General features: G+C 41.0%; 1 protein-coding gene and 1 long non-coding RNA gene across 2 annotated transcripts in view; one reads left to right on the forward strand and one right to left on the reverse strand.

Moving 5' to 3' along the window:
* Window positions 1–4083: 4083 nt before the first annotated feature.
* On the reverse strand, window positions 4084–4696 carry LOC118781555. The gene is made up of 3 exons (XR_005005110.1): window positions 4598–4696; window positions 4445–4500; window positions 4084–4175 (listed from the first exon to the last, which is right to left on the reverse strand). It is a non-coding gene; the product is annotated as an uncharacterized LOC118781555 (long non-coding RNA).
* Window positions 4697–12647: 7951 nt separating this feature from the next.
* The window catches only part of LOC118781923 (DNA-binding protein RFX7-like), a 41068-nt gene continuing 25758 nt past the window's right edge, over window positions 12648–27957 (forward strand). The window contains exon 1 of the mRNA XM_036535071.1: window positions 12648–12726. The gene's annotated coding sequence lies outside the window, so the exon portion shown is untranslated. The remainder of the gene's footprint in view (window positions 12727–27957) is intronic.

Genomic DNA, 27957 nt, shown 5'->3' on the forward strand with positions numbered 1-27957 from the left:
GTCCGGGGCACGTGCGGAAGAGCGCTGCGCTAAACGTCGCTGCTTTGTTTCCCCGCGTTTGTTTGGATGCAGCAGCTATCAGAGTGTCGGTTAATGATGCTCACAGGGAGGCAGCTTGTGCAGTGATTGTCAACGATGTCTGGCTGCGGACACCTAAGGAGCTCGAGACCTTGAACAGTCACAGTGAGAGGGCTATGGAACCGTGAGTGGTTCTCCTTTTGTGTTGTTCAAATACAGATCCAGATCCTCCTCCCCCCCCCCCCCCAACTTACGGCATAAAATGTGAAAAAAAAAAGCGCAGTGGGGGTGTACTTGCCTCCCTTGTGAGTCTCGACATCTGTCTCCTCCTGCAATGTAAAAATGTGATAAAGACAGAAAAAAAAAATCATACCACCTGGAAACATTGTCATTCGTTGTATGAATTTCGGTGCTCATGTCCCTGCATGTTAATGACATTAAAAAGGCCACAAGTGTGTCAAGATGGTCTGAAGACCGTTCTACACGTTCAGGCTATAGTTTAGTGATCCATTTTGAGTAATTATTACCATTTATTTAACCAAGTAATTAAGATTTTTCTCAAAACATTCCCAAGCCAACACAAGCATATGTATTTCAGCTGACTAAAATAAATTCACAAATTCATAATTAAGAGCATTAAACCCATTAGAACTAATGAAAATCATGATTATGGCAAATTGTCTTATCAAGACTGACAAAATACAAAAATGTTCATCTGTTTGTCAGGGCACAGACACAGACTCACACACAGACCAGAAGCGTTCAAGTTCCAAGAGGCTTTATTGGCAGGGGAAAAAAAACAAACAAAAAAAAAATCGCAGGGCAGGTGGAATGCAGAACAGGCAGGGTCAAAAACCAGAGAGGCAGTCCGAGGCAGAATAAACCAGGAGCAGGAATCAAAAACAGGAGCAGGCTAGGTAAAACCAGGCAAGCAGGCAGAACAGGCAACCAAGGCAGGGACGAAGTCAGGTGGAAGTCAGCACAGGAACGAACAGTAATTGGGCGGGTACGAAACAGGTGGACCTGAGACGAAATGGCAACAAGATAGAGACAAGCAGGGTATATAAAGGATGGGCTAACGAGGAGATGGGATGCAGGTGGGCAGGCAGGCAGGTAGAGACGTTCAGGTAATCAGGTGGGCAGGAACAGGGCGGAGAGAGGGGCAGGGCCGGAACACATGGGAACTGTAAACAGCAGCACATGGACGACACTGGCATACAGGGAGAAACACCAAAACAACAGCTAGGGGGCCGAAGTACTGACACTGTTAGGACATTCTGTGATGATTAATCGTTTTAAAAATGTAACCATCCAAGGAAGAGAAGCTGTAAATTGCTATAACAGAAAGAAGGGTGCAATTGTAAGAGTGGAGTCTGTCCCAGACAGTCTTGAAGACACCAGTGAATCCATCCACAGGTATTCAGTGACATTACCAACCTTCTGCGAAGAGTGGTGAAGGGTGAGCCTTTGAATTCAGACCAAAACATTGTGCTTCATAGTAAATAGTATTGTTAATAATGTTATACATACATCTTGTATAGTATGTCACTATAGTCTAACACAGGAAGCAACATGGCCAAAATGATCTCTGTCTTAGCTTCAGATTATTGATACAGGCTGCTTAAGTCTGAATAGCTGTCAGTTGGGACCAAGAGAAAAATCAATACTATCATTCATGATCATGTTGTAATACTGAATAGCAAACATGTATTTTAAGTTTTATACAGAAAAATAAAAATAGCTTGCCTACCCTTTGGAAAATATAATAGGAATAAGCCACAAAAATCATACAGACAAGAGGGATTGTTGTGAGCCTTCCATTGTTACTCCTGGATAGCAGCTGCACGGCATAGCAACTGGTATTGAATTTGATTACAAAAAAAAAACATTTCCTGAAAAAATATTCAGCTCCTTGCGCCATCAGCTTCCTGTTTGGTTTTGATTTATTCTATTTATTCTCCTGTTACCATTGCAATGAGAAGAGCAGATGGGTTCGGATAAGATGTCCTTAAGACTTACTGTACATTGTCATCATCTGAAATTGGAACGAAGTTATTAGTTATTTTACAAGTTTCTCATAAAACATGTTTGACCTGTCCTAAAGAGCAAGCAAGGCCTAAACGTCTTCCACCCATGGAGACATGAACCTCAAACCTGCTCCTGGCTCTGCTGCGATCCACCTCTTTCCTTCTCCAGATGGGGCCTTTGTTAAAAATCAATCAGATCTGCACTGCTCTGTCTCCCTGCCCGAATCACTGCACCCTTACTTTTAAAGTCACTCTGGACAAGAGTGACTGCTATATTACCAGATGTAGCTGTCATACGCCTGTCAGCTCATCCCTCATCCTGCAAACTTCAGAGAAGAACTCCAGCGGCTAAGCTAAACAGAACCGCGTGCCTATGCCACGGGCAGCCCCGTGGTAGTTCAGATTTCTGTGATCAGAGGGGTTCAGAGGGAGCTGCAGGGTACTTGATCTGTGGTAATTCACCTACTGTTTTGTGGTGAAAGGCTATCATGACATTACATTAAATTCATTTAGCAGATGCTCTTACCCAGAGCAACTTCCAACACAATAGGACAGAAGTGTATCCATTCAAGTTAATGCAGTCAAGTTAAAATGCAATTCTTACATAAATGCATTCAACTCTACTTTATAAGTATCAACTTGTACATGCATACCATATCCAACCAATTATTTCTCCCGGTGACACAGGGATCAATTTGTCAGAACCGTAGGTCATCCCATGGGCACCGTGGGAAAATGACATTTTCATAAGCAATGCTACTGCTGAAATCTCACCTGACTTTAGAGACGGTTCTAAGCTCTGTAACACACCTGATTATTTAAAATATTTACATCCATGGCTGAGTCTCCCTTTCAGTGTATGTAGCAACTGCCAAATCATAGTTTGGAGTGATGTTCACATACATGGGTTGCTAACCTACTAAGTGATCACTGTCAAAACTATATATTTAACTAGCAAGACAGCTGGCTTTGTGCATTATTTTATTATTTATTTGAGTTATTTGAATTTATACTGAACTCTGTAAAGCTAGCCAGCCAGCTGAAGAGCCAGCTGTTTTTGCTGTATATTACTGACTAAAGTAAGGACCATCTGATTACTGTCTGCCTGCTCTTTTGGGTTCCCGTGTCTCTCCCCTGAAGAAGAGAAAAAATATTTAGTCTGGGAAAATCTGATCTAGTGTATCTTTAAAATGTATATTCAGGGACACAGCTACCTATTTCTGATGGTACTGTTTTATTTATTACATTGCAATATTTTAAGTTTATTCACATCAAGTTAATAATTTCAATAGGGCTTTTTTCTGATCTTCGATGGTATTTATGCCATATTTCCTCCCACATTGCACCACTTTTGCTCTCTAGTACTTAGAATTGTTCCTTTTTTTGAAATATGAAATGGTGACAATGTGAATTGTACCATTTTTAAAGTTGACTGAAATGTGCCACATTAATCAATATGATAGGTGGCATTAACAATGCTAACAAAACCAGACCATTTTGACTCCTCACCTTCAGTTCCTCATATTTAATCTGTTTGATGGATGCTAATGCGCCAGTAGCCACCACTTTAATTTCCAACCTCTTATTCTAAGAACAGATACAGCACAGAAAACATTTCATGGTGTTTCCAAGGTATACACAAACAGGAAAAGTACTTCTCAAATGTACCTGTTCTTTCAGGACTGCCACTTTCAGAATCGCAGAGTTCTTCTCATCGGAAAGCCATCTGACTTTCCTTTTCTGTAGCTACATAAAAATGGAAATAAGTAAAATGGAAATAAAACCAAACCTCTTCAAGTTGAATTTCATAAAGGGAGAGTACAAAGACATTGAGGGAATAAAAGTAGCAAAAATTATATTGGGTATTTTCTGCTTTTAACATGAGACAGACAGCAGAGAAAACACATTATCAATACATGCAAGGGAGTGGTGTGCAGAGTAGCTAAGCCAGACACTTGGTGGGAAAATGAGGGAAGGACCATGAGACAGTAATAATACATAAAGGCTTACAGCGAGCACCATCTGCCAGATCAAAGCGGTGATGGTGAAGACCTCCACCGACACCGTAAGGGACACAGCCATCCTGCTGAAACTTTGGACTGGCTGCCATTCCCCCATCAGGCTGGCAAGCTGAACAAAAATCAGCAAGAACAATTCAGGTGAAACCACCTGCTACCTGCAATAGGCCAATCAGACCCACCTTAATTAACAAACATTATCCCCATACACCCACATTCAAACCCTGCAGTCTATATCTGAGATGTTACAAATTACTTACAAATCAACATTAGTAGAACAGTCATTAACATTAAATACTAAATGGTATTTACTCGATTCAGCATGCAATGCAGAATGAACATACTGTAGAGTGGAATGAAACCAACAAAATTACGACTTACAATTTCAGAAGCAGCGGTCAGGGAATGATCCGTTTCAGCAATGTAGGAGGCATTGTCTGAAACCAGCGATGAAGTTTTAGATATTGAAGCATGGCAAAATGCCCACCTTATCACTGAATGTTCATATTAAAAGTAGTCAGGTATGCCAATCACCTGCAGGTGGGTGGTCCACCTCAAGGCAAAGTTATTCCTCTTTTGGTATAGGCCTACAGACATGCCTGGCCAACCTGTGAGGTCACTGGCATCAACAGTTGTTTCCTGAATTGGAAAAAAAGATGTTTTCATGTCACAATACCACCTCCTTAAACATGTGTTCTAATTAAAAAGAAATAAAACGTGCACTGTTTGCATTACAACGTCGGGAACATTGACCAATGATTGTAGCTATTGCTGAAGAGCAAGCCCACAAAACCATTGGTGAAGTACATTTTCTAAGAAGAATATCTCACCAAAAATGCGATTTTTATGTCAAGCATTCAAGTCTGCTTCATAAGTAGTATCAACTTGAACGTGCATACCGTATCCGACCAATTATTTCTCCCGTACGTCACACTGGAATCCATTCGCAAGAACCATGGATACTCCGATAGGCACTGCAGCACCGTGGGAAAACGACATTTTCATAAATAATGCTACTGCTGAAATCTCACCTGACTTTAGAGACGGTTCACATCCCTGCAATACACCTGACTATTTAAAATATTTACATCCAGGACCTGGACTGACTCTCCCCTCCAGTGTATGTAGCAACTGCCAAATCATAGTTTGGAGTAATGCTCTCATAGATGGTTTGCTCTCCTGCTAAATGATCACACCTGTCAAAACTACATATATAATAAACTATTTAGCTAGCGAAATAACTGGCTTTCCTGTTTATTATTTGTATTCAAAATGAATACTATTAATATGCGTACAGCTGACCAGCTACAATGTCACCTGCTGGTAAAGATATCGATTGATTAGTTGTAGCGTGTAAATTGATCGTATATACAGACAAATCACTGACATTTCCGTTCAACGTGAAAACTCTTCAGCACGCTAGTTTAGCAGTAACATGTTATATCACCGCTAGGGTGGTGCTGTTTCCACATCATCTCCGGTAGAATAATTCTGACTGATCCAGCCATACGAATAGGAGCGTCACGTGTTAATGGTCGCAGTCGTATTTCCGTACCGAAAGTCTTTGCGTGTGTACCGAATGTCAGTATGCCTAAATTAAAAAAAAAAAAAAAGGAATCAACGCCAAACAGCTGCCATGGTATGTTGGCTGTTGGTTCTTGTTTCCAGACTAACACAGTTCCAACAAACTCAGAAGATGAGTCATAGTTAAATGCGCGATTTGGGAAATGTTCATGGCAAATGCCCATCTACTAAACGAAATTAGTAAAATGTTTTGAACCCCCTCATCACGTGTTAAAACATGAAGTGCAGTCAGAATACCATCTTTACTAACCAAAAGAAAACATCCTGTAGGGAAAGAGTATAGCTAGATTTAACAATTATATACTATATACATACACTGTGCCATCAGCTGCCTACAGTTAATCCAGAATGCAGCTGTAGACAAGTCGCACCCATTTTCACCTCATTTCATTGGCTTGTTATCGCTCGGATCAAAATCTTGTTGCTGGCATACAGTACAGTGAATAGGACAGCCCCCTCATACCTACAGTCAGTCTTCAAAAAGTATGTAGCCTCCAAGGTCACTACGCTTTGCAACCATGGGGAAACCCCTGACAGGGTGGCTCCTCTCAGACACAATCCCTGTCTGTACTGCTCCCTCAGTGATGGAATGAGCTGCCCGCAGGGATCAGGACAGCAGAATCACTGGCCATCACTGGCCATCTTCTGACACAGACTGATGACCCACCTCTTCAGACTGCATCTCTGTTCCACCTTAATCCTCACTCCCTAACACTGCCAGGGCACAGGCACAGACTTAAACGCAGACCAGGTGTATTCAGGTTCCAAGTGGTTTATTCAGAATCGGAGGGCAAGTTCATGGCGGCAGAATAGGCGGGGTCAAAATCCAGGGAGGCAGTCCGAGGCAGAACAAACAAGGAGCAGTGATTAAAAACAGGAACAGGCTGGGTCAAACCAGGCAGGCAGGCAGAACAGGCAACCAAGGCAGGATGGCAGGCAGGGACAAAGTAGACAAGGTAGGACAAGAAGACAGGCAGAAGTCAGCACAGGATCAAGAAATCAGGCAGGTACACAACAGAGAAAACACTGAGACTAACTAACAAGGAGACAGAGACAAGCAGGAAATCAGGCGGGACAGGGCGGAGAGCGGGGCAGGGCTGGAACACATGGGAGCTGTAAAAAAAACACCAAAACAACAGCTAGGGGGCCGAAGTACTGACAAACACCTGCTACTTGTATTGGTGTTTATTTTACATGTAGTATCGGGATGCATTCTGGATCCTGTGATCTAGTGACTGTGATGTATGGTAGTACACCTGAACTCTCTTGTCTGGTCAGGTTGCACAAGTTAACTTGTGGTAAGGCTTGAATAGTGTTATGTTCATACTCACTGGCCTGGGAGTGTTGTTAGCCTGGTCTGAAAACGTTTCTCATTCAACTTGAATGGATATCTTTCTCTTCTTTTGTGCTAAAAGTCATTGTGGACAAGAGAATCTGCTGAAGGTTATTCACAGTTATTCACAAAAGGGCGTCTCTGTCATCACCATGAAAAGTAGAGTCTTAAATGGCAGAATGAGAATGAGAGACTCAACCTTAAAAACGAGCAGAAGAATCATTCACCAGGTGCAGTCCAGATGTGCGTATGGCCTGTTTCAGGGATATTTTTGGCCAGATTAATCAACTAAAGCTTTAGCTGACAGTTAATTCTTTGACTGGAGTTGAATGAGTTTAACCCTTACCCCAACACATTCCTTCTAAACTACAATGTTGGGAGTGTGGATGTAAGTTTTTTAAAGAATTTCTGTTATGCAGTTAAAGAACATTCTTCGGTTAGCTGTGTCCAGACACCAACTACTTGTTCCTACCTCTTTTCTGTCAATGTAGTTAGCTGGGTCTGTATGCTAACTGCGACTATCTAACTATCTGTTATCCGAACACCATGAGACATGGTGAACGGTCTGTCTAATTAATCAAGATAGTCTCCCTTCTACCATAGTGGGAAAAAACTAGTCACATATTCCCCACAGTGGTTGTCTCATCCATTGTATCAGCTGAAGGTAGGAGACGTAAGCTGTCATTACATCACATCATATTACGTCACATTACATTACATTACATGTAATGAGAGCTCTCACCTGCAGTATTGACAGTAAGAATATCTGCAACTTGCAGTCATGCTTTAGCACCAAACACTAAAAGTACCCGCAGACACTGATAAGCCCAAAACAAACTACAGAGAGGAGTAAAGCCTTCAAATGCAGAGAAGTGTCTTCCCAAATTAGTGAACACAGCCAGTAGAGGTCTGCCTGGAAACTCCACACAGGGAATCAAACAGAAGTCAGGGCTCTCTCACTGTCTCTAAGGCAGTGGTGGCCACACACAAAGGTGTCCCCATATCCAGCTGATAGAACCAGGTAAACCTTCAAAGAAGTGGCCCATGAAATGGCACCCAGCATGCAATAGGCTGGACATTACCGGCATTCATCAGACGGTCATATTCAGAGTGACTCACATAGGTTACAAGTTTTTGCATGTTACCCATTTATACAGCTGGATAATTACTGAGGCAATTCTGGGTTAAGTGCCTTGTCTGAGGGTACAGCAGCAGCGCCACAGTGGGGAATCGAACCGGCAACCTTTCGATTAAAAGTCCTGCCACTGTGCCACACTGCTGCCCCATACAGAGAGCAGGCATAAACCATACAGAAGAGGTGATGCTGAACCAGAATATCTCAAGTCACATACCCTAACACCTCCACACTAATTAAATTCTTTCTCAGACAGCTTGAGGAAGGAGCCTAGCATCTGATTGTTTCTAGGGAAACTGCAATTCCGTCAGTCAAAACAGACAGGGCTTCTGGGCATTCTATCTGGGCTCACGCCCACAGTCAGAACCGGGTGGCACCGGAGGAAGGGGTGCAAGTTTGAACTGACAGGGGCTGGGTGGCTTATCACACAAAATCAGAGGTGGAATGACCTCACGTGGATGTAGATTACAGGAGGGATTGCGGGTCACCTCACCTCTGAGACCACATCATTCACCCTATCGATTGTTTTTCAGTGACAAAAACCCCTAACCCCATTGCCAATCACCAAACAGCAGTGCCCACCTCCACACCCGACACAAAATCAAACTAAATAATTAACTAATTTGTTCCTGAGGTTCATCACTGTATAGTCATACAGTATTGTGTTTATTGTTACAATACATCTTTCACTTTTTTTTGTTTTTTTTTTTATTCCTTCGTATGTATGTGTTATCAAGCACAGATTCCTTTTCAAAGCGACAGGTTCGTAATGTAATTTTAACTTTCGCCACTAGATGTCCCTTTTTGCTCTTCAAATGCAGAGCCGTACGTTTCCATAAGTAATGCCCTCGCGCCCGGATAATTCTAATTTGAACAGACTTCAATGGTCAGTGTCATTCGTACAATAATTCATCAATCAATAAATAATTCACGTATTCATTCAATCATTTATCCAGATGAGTTTGTGACCTATGACCTTTCGACATTTTTATTATTAAGGATTCACTTACAGGTCACAGAATTCTAATGAACAGACCTCCTAAAGGGACGATTTGGAATAGTCAGAGTTTTCCTGCAGCGCTGGTAAACACACCCTAGTAAAAACCACGATGCCTCCCAATGGCGGTTTACCTTCTTTACTTGGCCATGAACACCTGGCTTACAGTGTGACTTAAAATCCTGCAAATTTGTTGGCCGCACAGACCAAGCTGTGGTCACAAGGGCAGTGATAAATGTCCTGTAGTAGTTTGATTTTTTTTTTGCAGAACAAACAGTTATATGTGCTTGGTCTATTATATTATGTATATTAGACAATATGGATGAGCAGCTGACACAGTGATTTGGTGGATATGGTCTGTGTCCTTGCCTGATGATAATGGCTGTGTTTTAGCTTTTTTAGGGTGTTTTAGGGGTCACACATGCACAGGACAGTAAACACGGTGTACACTGCAGCGGGTTTAATCATATGTTGTCAACTTTTTATAAAATATAAAAGTATCTCTAAAAGGAAACAACCGGCTAGTCCTCCATTTGTTTTTGACCCTCTCTCCCCGTGGGATATACAATGCAAGCTTTGACTTCAGATGTCTTAACCCACCGCCACCCCCCCCCCCCCCCCCCCCCCCCCCCCTAAAAGTCAGGGAAATGTTATATTGGGATTTCACTGGATTCCAGAGATATCTGACAGATGAGCCAAAGAGAGGTGCTATCGCCAGCTACAGCAGAGGCCCGCTTAACTGCACCGTGCAATCATGCTAATGAGGCTATGATAGCCTTTCCTTTGAGTGGGGACCTTCATTAACAGATTTATCTGGCCTGAAAATGTTAAGGATGTATCCCCTCCTTCATTAATATCGCAACATTCCAATCCATAACCAGTCACTATCATCATGCTTAGATTCATAATATTATATGATGCTCCTTGTAGGGTCATCTAGATGTCCTGCAAGAGGGTCACATGCATTTTTTTGCCTTCCAGCATCCTACCAGCCATCATTTTACATGGTTTCAGTCATCATATATCAAATATACTCTACACAGACTGCACAGCATGAACATGTTTAAAAATATTCCAGTCAGAGAGTGTGAAAAAACTAGGAACTTTCCCTCGTTTTTCCTGTTTGTCCACTAAGCAGTAACTGCTGATCAAATTCAAAGAATTCTCTCCAATAAGAACAAGAAGGGAAAAAAGGGGAAAAAAAGAGATGACACACAAGAATACACAATGAAAAAAGTAATTTGATCACATTTTTCAAGAGTTGTGCCAATTCAGCATTCCATCGACAGGACCTCCTACTGACATCTCCTCTTTAATCTGGTGTCAGTGTCAGAGTATTTCTTTTCAGATGTTAAATCATGTCAGCAACTGTGTTTTACATGACACCACAACGTAAGTTGTGAAAAGCTATGTTAAATATGTGCTGGAAGAACAAGGTAATGCTGGTGTGTTCTGGTTGGGGATTGAGTTTATTCTCTCATGTCAGTCAGAATATATATCATGTATATATTCTGACTGACATATATATATATTATATTGTATATGCATTTTAATATATGCATGTATATGCATATATTAAAATGCATATACATGCATTTTAAAGTATAGACGTCAAAAAAGGAATGTTTATTTTAGTTACTTCATTGTGTTTTAAATCTAGTTCTCTTGAGGAACAACTAATTAGATGAGACCATCCAAAACATTTATCCATTTATTAAAATACCTTCCAGATTATAATGAATGCTAAAATATGATTATTATTACAGTATCCTACCTCTTATTTGATAGCTCTGTTTCTGTTGAAATATATAACTTCCATTTACACAGTAATTTCTGTTCAAAACTAACATTGTGACAAATACCATCCCTCAGATATTGTTCCCACGTCATACTGATAGTATATGTTGCATTATAACCATTATATCTATATCTGTATATGCTAGCTTTGTAAGTGGTTAAGATAACCTTACTGATCTCTGACACAACTGCCGTCTGACAAGCTTATCTGCTGAAGTATCAACAAGATATTCTGATGAGAAAATGGAAATTATCAGCTCTAAACTGACTTTATTTATCATTGCAGTGTCCCCTTCACACCCTCAACAAGGATGTCTGGGTGACATCATGGATCCATTCACACTACTAAATGACTGCTAAAATTGCGCTACTCGACCACTCGATCTGCCCTGGTACCATTTTTCCCTCTCCGAGTGGAGGTGCATCCCTTCCAAACTAGCGAGTAAAATTTGGTGATTTAGTTTGCAGTTTCTGGACCAGTAAAAAGGCCCTCAAACTCGCTGCTCCCATTTACTGCATCAATTTGGCAGGAACGTAATTACATCAGTGCAGTACCATGGGCAGCAGGAAATAATAGAGCGGGGGTCTTTATACTTGTGTCCTCCAGCTAATGAGGCCTGGAGAGTATTGCGACAGCAGCTGCAGTCATGTTCCAGAAGGGTAACTATGACAATCTCCTCGAGAGCCCAGTATTAGTACAGGCAGCAGGGCACAAGGGATGAACCGGCCTGTCACCGCGGTAAACTTATTTTAGCAATGGCTAGGGTGACCATACGTCCTCTTTTTTTCCCGGAAAAAACACCTAAAAAATGCGTCCCAAAAAGAGGACATGTCCGGGAAAAAGAGGACGTATGGTCATCCTAGCTATGGCTGAGGTTGAAAGGAGCATTGTTGTCAAGGAACGACAGGGATTGCAGTTGTGAGATCTCACCTTGTCCACCTCATGGAACACTTTAATAAAATCACACAAAGACACTAAAAGTCAATTGACAGGTAGAGCATGAGTGCAAAGAAACAAAAGCCTCTGGTTGCCTCAAACACACTCGGAAAAAGCCACACACGGCTGGCGCAGTGGTTGTACCTTGCAGATAGGTGTAATGTCCACTGCCACAATGTGATCAAGCGCAGAATACAGAAGGCACTCTGCAATTACTCTTCGCCAACTGAGCGCTGAACGGTTTATGTCATAAATAAAACAGTTTCGTTTTTGTTTTTTGTTTTTTTTTTTTTTTTTTAACTCATCCAGCAAAGGAACCGTACATTTTTATATCGGATTGCATAAACCACGCTCTCCGATTTCTGGTTGCGGTTGTAATAATGTTGTTGCTGCTTTGCCGTACGAAGTGCGCCTGCGCCACTACTGCTTGGCAGCAACAGCAGCACCGACAGCAGTAGCAGGCGTGCTGGTCGCTCTTGGCTGCAGCGGAATCTTGAGCGAAGCGTGTTTTTCATTGCCTATACTGTATATATTTTTTTGCATACATGTAAACTGTCAGATGTCAACTATTTAGCCATGGTTGACCATTTCTTCAGCCGGGGAATCCGAGGCTAACTGAGACATCCAGCAAACGGGTGGTTCCGTGATGTACATTAGTCGGGGAAGGACTGCTCTCTCCGGGTCCAGGTTGAGGCCTACTTGTTAAAGATCCCCCCTCTCCTCCTCCCCTCCTGAATCTCATCGTGATGGCTGAGGATCAACAACAACCTGGGCAGCAGCAGAAGCCTAACTCGGGAGTAGGCTCTTTACCATCTCTGGTTCTGGGACTTCAGGGCGCTGAGGCCAGTGCGTTGCAGCACAAAATAAAGAACTCCATCTGGTAAGGAAATCAAAGCACATTTTTTTAAACGGTTAGCCAGCCAGCTAGCTGTCTATCTGAGTGCAATGTGCTGCTGGCTAGCTGTTTATTACCCCTCCCCCTTTTGATCAATGAAACCATGTGTGGATAGGTAACTCGCATGCTTGGTAGCACTAGGGTTTGCTTTGCATTCGGGCATTGATTTTTTTGCTGCATTTTTCGTTATAGCCATCTAGCTTGCTAACATTAGCCTCCAAGTAATACGCTTCCCAGCTATCGTTAGGTGTTTTTACTCAATGAAAAATCAGCTAGATACATACTGAGGTAGGGGGCTACACAAGATGAGTTAAATCTTCCAACTTCATATTGTCATGTTATGCAGTGCCCTCATTTTTACGCACAGCTAGCTAGCCTGTTAACCTGCAGCTAACGATAGGTGGGTTGTTAAACCCAGGAGCTCCAAATGCTGGAGACTGTCAAATCTCATGCTAGTGGTAGCTAACTGTAGGGCATTGACAACGGCTACCTACCCAGCTGCGTCCGCAAACCCTCAAATCTGACACTGAGGAAATGCCTTATTACCTGTAAATGACCGCATCGAAATGCTTCGACTATCGTCTTTAGGTAGCTATCTAACAGCAACGCACAAATAATAATAATGATGAGACACGTTTAAGTGTTTGTTATTATTATCTCATCAGCAGCACGTGAAGCAACATGTTCATCCATGAAAACCAAATTTTATAAGGTTAGTTACCATACAACTCTGCTCATATCAGCTAGCGTGTAGATAGCTAAACGGGCGCAAAAGCGCAGGAGCACCAGTGCTGTCATTGCTGACCAGCTAACAGCTTCCTTTCCGAAATGGGCCTCAATATACACGCATTTCTAGCTAGTAAGTTCCATATTTAGTTAGCTTAAATAATTGTATGCTCATGAATAAACCGTTAGATGTTGCTAGCTAAGATAACATTAGGTGTAATACTTGAATTCGGTGTAGCGTTAATATCAGATAGCGATGCCTAACGATAGGTGCATTTGGGAGCAGTGCGCTTTAGGAAATAAAGTATCACCATATATTTGCACTTTGTAACAAAAAGATAATGTCACATCACGTAACTAACGTTAGCCATGTTTGAAAATAACTTGACAATCGAAGGGTGTTGCAAGGTGTGCCTGACGGTGAATACGGCTGCTGTTTTTGCACCGCCACGCCTGCTGCATTTCTAGAAGGCGGACGTGATTTGTCGTGGTTATTCGTCTTCTCCCTCGGTCCAAATCGTCCAATTTGACCCCATACCCCATTCAACTTAACCTATATCAGCAGCTGCCTGCTGTTACTCCAAAGTGCCTGTGCTGGTCTTACTCTCCCGGCTTTGAGGGGGGTCAACGGGTGCTGTTGCAGTGCTGCATAGCGCTTTACGATACATCATGTTACGTTTGCTTGGAAACCGCTCTTATCTACACCGACTTACATGGTTTACAGTTTTGCCGTTATCCATGTACATATCTGGATGTTTACTGAGGCATTTCTGGGTTAAGTACCCTGCCGAAGGGTACATAGCGGTCCACCTCGGAATGTACTCACAGGCTTTACCTACGTTTGTGTGCCTTGCGCTTCTTCACCAAAACAAGCCTTTGAGATTACATGTGTTGACACGTCAGAGGTGAGTCGAGTGAAATACAGATAATAGTAAGTACATTTCATATAAAAAATATATTTTCTCCCCAGTCTTGAGCATGACATGTTTACAGCTTTGAAAACATTTACTAGTGGTCGTCTACATTACATTACGTTATTGGCATTTAGCAGACGCTCTTATTCAGAGAGTCTTATATCAGTTACATGTTTTTTCCTATGCTATCTATTTATATAGCTGGATATTTACTGAGGCAATTGTGGGTTAAGTACCTTGTCCAAGGGTACAATAGCAGTACCCCTGTGGGGAATCAAACCAGCAACCTTTTAACAGACACTCTTATTCAGAGCAACTGACATAGGTCATAACTATTAGATGTTAGCCTCTCAGAAGAGAGCAAAGAAGAAAATCTGAATTCCTTTATGCAATCTGGAAGGTACCTTTTTTTGGTTTGATAATGGGTGTTCTTATGTTAGGCCAGGAGCACAATGTGGGCCACCCTCCCCTTTATTTCCCCCTATGATGACTAAAAATGGCCAGAAGAGTACCATTGAAATATCACGGTTTTCTTGTCCAAATTCTGCAAAACAGTGAATTGCAGGAAGTACATTTTCAAGATGCACTTAAAGCTCAACCCTGTCCATTACTCACATTTTTAAATGCATTCACTAGTTCCGTCAGAATTCCTGTCCAGTTTGTGCCTAGCACTCTAAAACCATTACTGTTCGACCCTGTTTTGGAGTGTTGCCATTTTTCAGTAGTCAAAGAATCTATTAAGTTATTTTTTTTACTTTATTTCTCGTTATCTACAGGCTCCAAGATAATGTGAAGATGTGATGTGAACAGAAAAACATCTAATGATTTCACATGTAGCATCCTGCCTGCTGTAAAATTGAAAAGATGTGGTCTGGCTAGATTCCATGGGAGCACAGAACCCAGGAGATTTTTATGACCATGCATCATATTACACTCCTGTCTTTCTCAGGGAGAAGGAGAAAAGTTAAGTTTTTTGTTTTGTTTGTTTTGTTTTTTCTTCTCAGAGAAGCAGTTTTAAGTAACGTTTTATAAGTACTGTTTGTTTCCAGTAAAACCAGCGTCTGTTAGTGGTGGAGATGGAAGTCCCAGTTTGGTTGGTGTGGTGGTGCTGCTGTGAGGTCTGCAGACAGAGCTGGGCCTGTGACACACAGTGCATTTGAACCTTGCAGCAGGGGTGGTGTGCATTCTCATGTTGTCATGGCAAAGTCAGTCACTGGCATAGTAAAACACTCAGAATCAACCCCCTGATTTTATCCAGTCAGCAGATGTAACCCCATTTTAAATGAACTTGCCAAATTGTTCATGAATGCTCATTATGTGTAATTTTAATTTATGTCGTCGCGAGTCAGATTAACCTGAATTAATGGCAGCAGGTAAATTCTGAGAAAACACCTGTCAGAATTCTACACAAAGTGATGCAGACAAACGTCAAATCTGTTACTAAGTATCAGCTTCAGTTTTGATGTTTCCTTTGGTGACAGGTTAGCTTGTACTCAGACAGATGTAAATTCCACGCACTCATATGCACATTTTTGAAAAGGAAAGAAGCTAGCATGCCTGCCTTACGCTACCTTGACAGTTCGCATTTGGGGATGGAGTGAATATAATATATACCCGCTATAATGGGTTTGGAGTTTTTTTATACCTGTGGAAAGGTAGCAAAAATGTGAATTATCCTTGGAGTAATGCCATGCCAACACTGTGGGTCCAGTGCTATTGAAATGTAGCCGGTGAAAATGTGTAGTTAACTATTCATTTGTTGTAGCATCCATTACATTACATGACGTCATTTAGCAGACGCTCTTACCCAGAGCGACTTCCAGATAAGTGCATCACAGTGCTAAGAGTGGTTATCAATAAGTATTACAAGAGGTCAGTAAAATAAGCCTCCATTAGCAGGAATATCATCTTAGGTAAAGCTCCCCTTGCAAAGAATATTCTAGTTGTTCGGATGGGTGTGATCATCATCATGGTTTAATAGGAAGCTTTCAATATTTTTTAGGCCTATAGCTGACATAATTAGTGTCATTAGTTCCCATTGATAATTTGGCAACAGTGGATTTTGTGCACTTTGTGATTTTAGGAAGATATGTGTAGAAGCATGCACTTGTACATTTGAGACACAGAACATAAATGCTTGGAGATGCATTCGTGAACAACTGGAAAAGTGTCCTTTTGTTAAAATGTGGGTAATCTGGATGTTCTTGCAGATTTTTGCAGATGCTGCGTGGTTTCATCTTGCACTTGTTCTGAGGTTAAAAACACTTTCTGGCCTCGTTGTTTAATAAATATTAAATAAGTACATCAAATAGAGCCAACAAAAAACATACAGCCATACGTGACAGCTTTCTTTCTTTAACCTTGCCTTTGTTTTCAGTTGGTAAGAAAAAAAATTGCAGCATGTAATTTGAATGCAGTATAGTAAAAAAAAAAAAAAGCAACTTCTTATCGTTGCCTTTGTGTGTAGTATCTATGGAGTGCGGCTTTAAGGTGCATTATGACTTAAATACTATGTTTGCTGCAATCTATAATTACATGCGCAGACCACATAAATAATTTTAACATGCCGTCTACTTCAGCTATTTAAAGCAATAAATCTTGACTGTACGCAAGGCTCCTATTATACAGCTCTCTGCTGTATCCTGTCAGTCTGGTAAGGAAACAGGCCTGGACATGTTCTCACCCCTCAGGTGTATTTATAGCCCCTGTGTGTTGTGGCCCACTGCACAGACATTGTCTCTTTATGTGCGGGGGTGGGATCAGCCTTCACGGATAGTTTCCGTACCTGCCAGATATACCTTGACATTAAATTACGTAAGGTTTGTGATACATAACTCTGAAATTGGCATTTTTTTTTACCCTCTTAGTATGAACTCCTTGTGGCCATCATGAAGTGCTTGCATATCGTAACTAAAAGGCAGTAATGAGTCTTAATAATTCATTCATTCGTTAACGATTCCTTCCAGCATTTTGGCTGTGCTTTCATGTTGTCCACCTTTACACTGTACATTCTTTATATTGTACAGTCTTGTGATTGATTGATTCAGAGCAAGGGGTTTAATATTACCTCACTCATTTGATGTGTTTTATTTTATTGTTCCTGCCACTCGTTTGTCTCAGAGAACAGATAATACGTTCAGTAAAATAAATGTTTTCTTACAGTCTAGGTTGCCCACGGACTGGGTGCTAGTTAAACCCATCAGAACTATGGAAACTAAGCTCTGACTATCCTAAGTTCTCTTTGAGGGTTGTATGCCTGCGTGTTATTAACAAATTACTTTTACATCCATGTTACATTTGCCTGATGTCAGATTCTTGCTCTTAACCCAAATATCCCTGTTCATATCTGCATTATAGTATTTGCTTACCAGTATTTGCTTATTGCAGTATTTGCATCAGCCATTTAGCAACACTTTTTTAAATTATTCAATTATTGAGGAGTTACAAATGCTGTTTTTCATATAGGATAGATGTTTGTGGTCACAAGGTCATGTTCTTTATTTTGGGACATTTGGGAAATTTGAAACAATCACCTGCGATCATCATTTACTTATTGTTGTGCAGACCATCAGATTTCTTTAAAAAAGGCAACTCCTCAGCAGTGAGTTGGTCTTGGAAAGGGCTGATCTTGGGATACGATGAGTGGGCCACCTCTGTTAGGAGCGCCTGTGACAGGTTGATCGTATGAGCAGATAAACCGTTTACCCATCTCGTTATTTATTTAATTATTTAATTGGCCACTGTCTGAATTTAAGACTCGCTCTTTCACGGTGCGACTCACCCGGTCCGGCAGGCGTTTTGGTTTTTTGCAGAGCTCCTGGAGTAGTTCGAGGACTGGCGTGTTAGCCTCGGAGTCTGCTCGATTGTGTAAGTGGCTTACGCAGTTGAAGGGCACATGGGGTTGTTCTCTGAAAAATGGAAACCAGAGGAGCGTGTTTGGTTGCAGTGTGGCGCTCTTTTCATCACCCAGTCTTTTAGGAGCCCATACTTATCACACAACCAACCGCCACTTTCCCCTGGCACTCGACAGCCAACGGTGCTGTCAAAGAAAGCGGACATTTTCGTCAAACAGTGTTATGCAGCATTTGATATTTGTTGAAAGAAAATTTCATCAGCCTCAGGTTTCAAGATGACGATATTTATTATGTTTATATATATCAAAGGGAGCTTATCTGAGTGATAGTTTGCCCAGCTATTTGCATGTTCAATTTAAGCATGTCTTCTGCCTTTGTATGTTTTTAATAAGTATGTTAAGTCCAATTGAACAACATTATATCACTGGGTAAGTTACTGGCTTAAGTGGTAGTCCTCTGGGCTTCCAAAAGGTAAACTTTGCTAGCTCAGAGCCATTTTGAGTAGTCAGTATTTTTATATACATCATAATATTACACAAAAGTGGACAGACAGCAGTTGCAAGCTAGCTTCCAGTGTTCAGAAAGGATTGAGGTCTGGTCTAGTAGTCTTCCTACGATTTGGGACATCATAGAAATTTCTAGTCTTGGACTACCGGTTTGTCTGCCCTAGCGTTAACATATCATAAAACTTCCAATAAACACCGGGGCGTTTACTTGCTTTAATTACTTAACTTTACCGGCGTTTATTGGAGACTCAGCGATAATAAGAGACCTGCGTTTATTTCACCTAAAGCCCTCAGGCTTCTGCAAGTTATTGGTAGCTGAACTGACCAAAAAAATTTCACCATGTTTTTTTTCCCCAAGTAGCCTCCTTAACAAACATTATAGAGCGCTCTTTGGTGGTAACTCAAACAGGAATCAGTAATAAAGTAAGTTAAACATTGTCATTGCAGCCTATGATGGGAGAGCACAGTCTGTAAGAATAGCAGTATCTCTGTGAATTTAGGCTACCATGATCCGAAAGACAGCTCGTTTTATTTGTCTATGTTTAATCAAATTCATGAACAGGTGAACACGCATAAGGCAAATTGAATTCACTAAAACAACCTCATTTAGTCTAATGTAAAAAAAAATATTTGTTTGTGTTATTTCGTTTTTTTTTTTTAGCCACAAAAAATAATTAGGACTACTGTAAGCATTTTAACCCACTGCTTTCAAGTTTTATCGTCACAAAAAATAAATATAATTTCCCCCGGTGTTTATTTGAGGCAGGCGTTTATTTCACTGAAAGGGTCGCGCATACCAGTGATTATAAGAGGCCTGCGTTTGTTGGCAACTCGGCTGTTATTGGAACTATTTAAGGTATTTGCATTGATGGCTGGACTGGAGACCTATTGACTTATTAGTTTGGTATTTTAATAAAACTCTCCACTCCATGCATAATGGTAGCCATGTACTGCTGCCGGGCCATACAGTGATGGCTCTATTCTCCAGCTCATTGTAATTATATCATTGCAGATTTGTAAGTGACATGCCAGTGTGTATTTTGGCTCTGGTTTATATTTTAAATATTTAAATGCACAGATGGTACGACCTCCAGACTGAAGATTGCAGGAGTGGCCCAAATGTGGACGTGAGCTCTACACTTGGAGTGGTGTTGTCAGTGTTAATGGTAGTGCTGTTGTTTTTACTGGATACTTTTCAAGTTTCAGACTGATGATGATCTACAGTGACCTCATGAGGGTTCCTCTTCTCTGGATTTATTTATTTTAATGTAATTCTGCTTGCTTTCCCGGAGCTAGGTGTGATTATGGATTCACAAACGCATAACTCATTTATTGAGACATCTGTTTTTCTTTTAAAAACAATGAATATGTCAGAGATGTAAGATAAGTGAGCTTTTACATGGTATGGAGTTTGGGGAAAAAAGCTGTCATTACATCAGTGCATTAACTGGTAAGAAACTAGTGTTCTTATTTTCATGTTGCAGGGTATGTTACAGAGTCGAAGTGTTCTAGAAATGCTACCGTGTTTACAGACCATTAAAATCAACTTCAGTTTGCTTAACGTCTTAGTCAGAGCAGGAAATAGATATTTAAAAGCCTAATCCAGATAGATAAAGTTAACGGGGACCGCACAGTAATCTGGTTTAGAGAGTCACATTGTAGTAAGAGGCTTTCTTTCTTTACAATATCCATCTGAAGGTAAAAAGGGGCCATGATGTAGGCCTTACATCCCTACGCTTTGTTTATTACATATCTCTGGAAAAGAAGAATCCATTGAGGACCGCTGTGGAAGAGGAGGCTAATTCAATGAATAGTATTTTGAGAAATGTGCGTTTTTCCAAAGAGTGGGTGAACCCTTGAGAATCACCACTTGTCTTGAGTTCAAGTGGGTGTTAGCACTGAAATTAGAATGAATGAAAACACAATGAAGGTTGTTTTTCATCTTATTTTTTGGAACTCGGATTTTATCGGCGATGCTCCGCTGGTGCATATTCTTGGTCAATATAAATGAGCACACAATACTGATTTTTGAAAACTTACACAGCAACGGGAAAACATTTAGAAGTCCAAACATACCTATTGCAGAAATGAGGAAAAAAAGGAGGGACAGCTTTGTCGTGACCATGGAAGATGTTTGTCTGCTGTCTTTCTGTGGTCAAGGAGAGCTATGTTGCATGAACCCTTCCTAACTTGACTTTCAGTTGTAGAGTGCAGTCACCTCTTGCCCGTTTTAAAATTAAATCACTTTTCATAAGCAAGCACATTAAAATATTAAAGACTAATAATGAACTGGGGAATGGTGCTTACTGAAAAAAATCATGACCTATTAGAGAAAAACCATAGGGGTTATTAAATGCTGTTAGAGCCTTGTGAATTGGAAGCAGTGAGTACTTCATGAATAGATTTTTTTTAACAGCATGGGAAATTTTTGATATTTTGAAATGTCTGATCAGACACAATTAAATGGGATGCTGGAGCTCTGGTGCTGGTGAGGTGGGGAGGATAAAGATCTGGATTTGGAGTAGAGTGCATTTTTAAAGATGGATACATTTTGCTTAAAAAAAATTAAATGCTTTGAAAGTCAATTAATAGTACTTTTTACAGGCAGACTGCTGTCCGCAACACACTTTTGTTTAGAGTCAGACGGACAGCTTTACAGCTGTCTTTGTGCAAGGTTAATTTAAAACTAAAGTAATAATTGTGTGGCCTAACTCGTATTTCTGTAAGTAATATGAGGTATATGAGGTATGTGAAACTGTTGCAGTGCACCCACGGCACAGTCCCTGAGCTACTTTTAGAATGAAATGATGAAAGCCGCTATACTGTTATTTTAGACAGCCACAGTGCACTCAGTCCAGATGCTGCACACTGATTCTTTGTCATTGAGCTTGTTTTTTGTCTTTTGTGTTTTAATATTACCTCCCCATCACTGTAACATTAGCTCTGCCTTTGTGCTGATACGTTACTTGCAAGAAATGCTTTGTGCATTGTTGTTAAGCAGCATTGAAGACAAAAACCAACTTTCTAACAGCACAACTTTTAATTAAGAAAAGTTAACTATCTGGAATGGGGGTAAAAGGGCATTGTATTTTGATACTGGTGTGAACATCCCTTGAGTGTTTCTGTGATCTGTCATCTAAAGTTCTTTTTGTGGGGAAAACAAGCTAACAACAGCAAGCTTGCAAACTACATAAAACAAATCATAAAAGCAAAGTCATACCGTTCATTACAAATGATAAAAATACACACCTTATTTGTGTTGCCTCATGCTCAGTGGGGAATACATTTACACTTAGCAGATACTTTTACCCAGAGTGATTTGCATAGGTTACAGCTTTTATTTAGATGTTATCCATTTATACTGCTGGTTATTTATTAGGGAAATTTAGGTAAATATCTTGCCCGAGGGTGCAACAGCTGTTCTCAAACAGGGAATTGAACTGGCAACCTTTGGGTTGCAAGACTTGCTCCTTACCACTACACCATGCTGTAAATAAACAGTATTTGTGCATTTGTGTCAGACTGCCATATTCCACTTCCACAGAGTGGGGGTGGGATGGAGACTTAACAAGCTGGTAAATCATGATGTTCGAGCATCATGGTGGATACAGAGTGGGTCTTCACTTGTGCCACTGTAACCTGTCACTTCACATGGAAAACCATACCGAGTTTCACTGCCAGTTGCGTCCCTCAACCTAAGGGTGAGCTCCACAAGTTTTTCTCCAAAAACACAGTACTAATTTATGCGTATATTTGTTTTGTTTCCATGGCTTCCATTGTGTTTTCACTCTCTTGTTGTGGAACTTCTATGCCTGACATGATGCATTCAGCTCTTGCTATAATACAGTACATTTCACCAAATTAAAATCACAAGGAAAAATTCCCCCTAGAAGTAATGCTGATAGCAGTAGATAGATAGAAAGAAATGTATAGAAAATAGATAGAAAGCAAGAATGTAACATAATTGAACAATTTTTCATTTTATTTCCTTTCTTCAAATGTCAAATGCCAATCTGTGCCAATATTTGTGATGTACCACATTTGAGTGCCACGTTGTGTTTATAAAACAGATGCATAATTAACTGAACTCTACCTAACAAGAGTCAGCATAAAGTAGGAAGAGACCGAAACCACTCCAATAGTCCAGGCGTGAGACGACTAGGGCTTGAACCAGAAGCTGCATAGAATACATATAGTGAGGAATAGTGAGGTAGGGGTGGATCCATCGGATGTTGTGCAAAAATACTCTGCATGCCTGATTCACCACTGCAACCTGAGAGCAGAAGGTCAGTTATCAGGCAAAAGTTCCAAGGCTTTTGACAGTAGCAGTGCTATTGGTCAAGAAGCTTGAAGAGTCTAGGCTGTGGGAGAATTCTTGTACAGGGGAGGACCTGGAGGGGATGTAAAGCATCTCAGTCTCAGCCAGGTTGATCTTTAGGTGATGGTCCACCTTCCACTGTGCAGAGACTTGTTTGTCAGATGACAGAAAAGAGAGGAAAAGTTTAGTGTTGTCAGCACAGAAGTGGTAAGAAATGGGAGGAGATGACAGAGCCGAGAGATTGCATGTGAAAAGAGAAGAGGAGGGGTCCAAGTACAGAGCCTTGAGGGACACCCATAGGCAGGATCTGGGGTCGAGATTAACCACAATTCCAGGACACCCTGAACGAGTGTCCAGAGAGGTAGGATTGAAACCAAAGAAAAGCTGTCAGCGATCCCCAACGTAGCCAGTGTAGACAGAAGGAGAGTGTGGTCTACTGTATCAGAGGCTACAGAAAGGTTTAGAAGAATTTAGACTGAGCAGTGGGAGGATGGTCTGGGTGATTGGTTTCAGTGATGGTGAAGGCGGCAGTCTCTAGCCCTGAACCAGACTGAAAAGGGTCAAGAGGCTTTTTCTGGAACAGAAGAGAAGATAGTTGGTTAGCCACTGCACATTCAAGGGTTTTAGAGAGAAAGGGAAGGAGAAAGAGAGAACAGTTGATAATTTTGGACAAGAGATGAGTGCAGAGTCCTTTTTCAGCAGGGGTGTGACTCACGCCTCCTTAAAGGCTGCAGGCACACAGCCTGTGGAGAGTGACAGATTTCACCAGAGAGAAGAAGAGTAGTTGACGGCTGGGAGAGATGGTCTGCAGGTCAGGTAAATGGTAAATGGACTGCATTTATATAGCGCTTTTCTACTCATTTGTAGAAAGATTCAAACCAGATTCAAACCAGGGACCTTCCAATCCCCAGTCGACTGCTCTACCTCCTGAGCCACTGTCGCCCCCAGGTGAGGGAATGGGATCCAGGGCACAGGTAGTAGGTCTGTGTGATGTTTATGAAGTGCATTTTTTCATAGCACTTCTGAGGACTAATGAACAGAAGGATCAGGGTAAAAATTCCACAGACATGACATTTCTGGAAAAAAGTAAGTTGCATTTTAACCCATTTTTAATGGAAGTCACATGACTATTTTCACTGAAATAGCCAGCCATATCGGCCTGCCACACTACCTTGCTTGCTTTCTGGCTGAGTCATTACACATGACGTATTTACATAGGGCAGTGTGATGTGGCAAAGTCATCATATAATCGTAATAGCACATACTTTTATGATTATTTCTATTACATGATTTATAATAATCATATTTTTACATGAACACCACATTCATCATCAGGATAGCTGTGCCTACTGAATTTATTATGGGGAAAATGTATCTGCTTTCCTGACTTGCAAAAAATTGGTCAGAGTTTGATTTGCAAACATGCCAGAAGAACAAAAAAACAAAAATATTCCTGTCACGCACTCTTTGAACCAGCAGGGGGGGTTTCTGTGAAAGGGTCCCAATGAAACAGAATCAGATGGGAAGGAAAGATGAGCTTACAGGAGATGTGGATATGCATTCTGGTTATCTGCTTTTGTCTCATGGCTGTAACCCTGCTTGTGGAAAAAAAATTATAATAACCTCTTTGTGTTTCTGCTCATTCTACTTTCCTGGCTAACACCCACTCGCACTTGGACAAGCAGTGACTGTCAATGGGCCACCCACGCATAAGAAAACCCAGCTGTATGTTTTGACTGTATACGCTGGGGGTTACCTTGACACACCAGAGCCTCAATACTGATTGTTCTGCACTCTCCTGAGAATGTGTTGGGATTATTTTCTCACAGGATGAGTTAATTATATTTTTTATGAGTTTTATGGACACGTAAGCGTGAGGAACCCGAAAAAGCATGCACTGTTAGCTAGGGTTTGTAATGGTGGTTTTTATCAGGTCAGCGGCACTTTGATCAGATTAGTCATCTCGATCTTAGCTCTCTACGTATGTACACATATTTGGACTATCCAAATTATTTTAGGGTTAGAAAGGAAATAATGCGGTAGGGATGCTCAAAAGGTTAAGTTTTAAAAGATGTTATATTAAACTTAATGCTAGGCCTAATATTGTAGGTATAGAGAGAATGTTTAATGAGTTGCGTTGCATATTGAGATGAGGTCTCAAGTATGCCATGTAGGCATTTTAGTATCACTCTCATGTTGCACTTCAGGTATACCTGTGCATGGTTGCCAGCCAGACAGCATCAGTTCAGACCCCTGCCTACCAAGTGCTCAGCTGCATCTTATCAGATGGACAAAGCCTTAAATACATCATTGTTGTACTAAATATTGTACACCTATTCTTTTACTTAATACTTAATTTTCCTATACCTTAATTTTATCCTAATGTGGCATCCATTTGCTAAAAAATTTAAAGCTGTATATCTACATGACTTGACACCTTTTTGTTGAAAAGAAAAGGAGACCAGCAGGACAGAAGAACTTTAGAAGGACAAAAGGACAAGACCTTAAAAACGACAGAAGACGTTCAGCATCGGCTACAAACAGACGTAGCGTAAATTCCATGGAAATTTTTCACTATTTTTACTATTTTTCAATAGTATTAGTTTATTATTGTATCAGTACAGAGTATTTTACATTGTTGACATGGATGTCATAAATGCTGTTTGTTGTTGCAAAGATTTAATAATTTCATAATTGGATTATATCAACACGGTCACATGTGAGAGTGTATTTTGCTTAAAATTACTTAGACATAATGTTTTTTTTTTGTCCACAGTGAGACTGCTTCCTGAACTAAAACAGAGGGTCTGCTACCCTATTGTGTAGTCTTTGTTTTTCTTGTGGTGGAGCATGCTGTACAAGTGACTCATTTTGGCAAGGCAGTGTTTCTTGGGATCGGAAGGAACAGGAAGGAAGGGATGAAATCCCAACCCTTGCAACGTAGATGAATCTTCAAAGAGAATGGGAAACAAATTTCACCACTGGCAAACGTGGCTCTGTCTCAAGGCATGGTCTTCTGGTGGGTAATGCTGCAGTTATAACTGAAATATTTTTTTTGGAGGGCCGAGGTGAGGTTGGTTAAGTAAGTCAATTTTATTAATTTGAAATCATTCATCAACTTCTCTTGTTCATGCCTTAAAAAGGGTTTTTTATTTCCTCCTGTTGGGAGCCGAGCACGAAACTGAAGTGCAGCACAGTGGGAAGTGGAGGTGGGCTAAAATTGTCACCTGTCGGAATTTCCACATTATTCTGTCCATTTCGGTTAGGCTAAAGTAGATGAGATTTAGATGCGGAGCTCTGTCTTAATTCTCTAACTTGCCCTTTACACGCAGCAGGCATTTAACAAATGTCCTTTGTGCAGCTGTAGTGGGTGGGGAGTCCGTACTGTTCCTCGATCCATTCCATTAATTCAGATCTGCCTTTCATTTCAGGGGGTTCGGATGGGTGACGGCACATTATGGGGGTTGGGGTTGAAGAAAGAGGGCCTTTGAACATGAAATTGTGCAGGCTGTGGGTAACTTGCTTTTACTGTTAGTTCAGTGTATGCAAAGATTTGGGCACCCCTGGCCAAATTACACTTGTTTGGTCTGGTTTTTGAAGTGAAAAGAAGTAAACACAACCTCTGCAGGACACTATTTTAAAGAAATAACATTTTTCTGCCAATGTTAGTGCGGTTACTTTATATTTGATGAACTTAAAAAACAGGAAAAAAAGAGTAATTGTGGCGTGTCAAAAGTTTGGGCACCCTTCCAGTTGTAAAGTCTCAGAACTAAATTAACTCATTACACCTTAATTGACTCATTAGGCCTTATTAGGCAGGTCAAGAATTGTCAATAGATGACAATTCCAGAGCTTAATAAAATCTCTGACTCTTCAAACCTTGTGCCAACACTGAACAATCGTGGGCTCCTCCAAGCAACTGACTGACGATCTGAAAATGAAGCTAATTGATGCCTACAAAACAGGGGAGGCGCTTCCAGCTTGCAATTTCCACTGTCCAAAATGTCATTAAGAAATGGCAGCTCAGGGGAGCTGTGGAAGGCAAAACAGGACTTCCACAGTTCCAAGGAAGTCCAAGAAAACTCTCAGATGGAACTGCTCATATGCTGGGCAGAAAGGCAAAGCAAAACCCCCCATATGACTGCAAAGGACCTGCAGGCAGGTTTAGCTGACACAGGAGTGGTGGTGCACCGTTCCACAAGCATGATCTGCATGTAAGAGTCATCAGAGGGAAACCTTACCTGCAACCTCATCACAAATGTCAATGTCTGAAGTATGCAAAACAACATGTAGATAAACCAGAGGCATTTTGGAAACCAGTTCTGTCGACTGTTGAAGTAAAAATGGAACTCTTTGGCCACAATCACCAAAGGTATGTTTGGAGGAAAAAAAGGAGCAGCATTTGATAAAAAAGAACACCTTGCCAACTGTTAAGCAGGGGGTGAATCTATTTTACTCTGGGGTTGTGTGGCAGCCAGTGGCACAGGAAACATTGCGTTAGAGGGAAGAATAGATTCCACTAAATATCAGCAAATTCTGGAAGCAAATGTCATACAGTCAGTCAAGAAACTGAGGCTTAAAAGAGACTGGGTTCTACAACAGGATAATGATCCAAAACATACCTCAAAATCCATCATAAACTACTTTAAAGAAATGCAAGCTGAAGCTTTTGGAACGGCCCTCACAGTCCCCTGATTTGAACATCGTTGGAAATCTGTGTGTAGATTTGAAGCATACTGCGCATGCAAGACGGCCCAAGAACATCTCAGAACTAAAAGTGATCTGCAAGTCAGGAACAGAAAGACTCCAAGTCAAGAACAGACTCTTAGTAGGCTACAAAAAGTGTTTGCAAGCTGTGATATCTGCCAAAGGGGGTGTTATTAAGTACTGACTTAGTA

Source organism: Megalops cyprinoides, chromosome 8, assembly GCF_013368585.1.
Source record: "Megalops cyprinoides isolate fMegCyp1 chromosome 8, fMegCyp1.pri, whole genome shotgun sequence".
NCBI lineage: Eukaryota > Metazoa > Chordata > Actinopteri > Elopiformes > Megalopidae > Megalops > Megalops cyprinoides.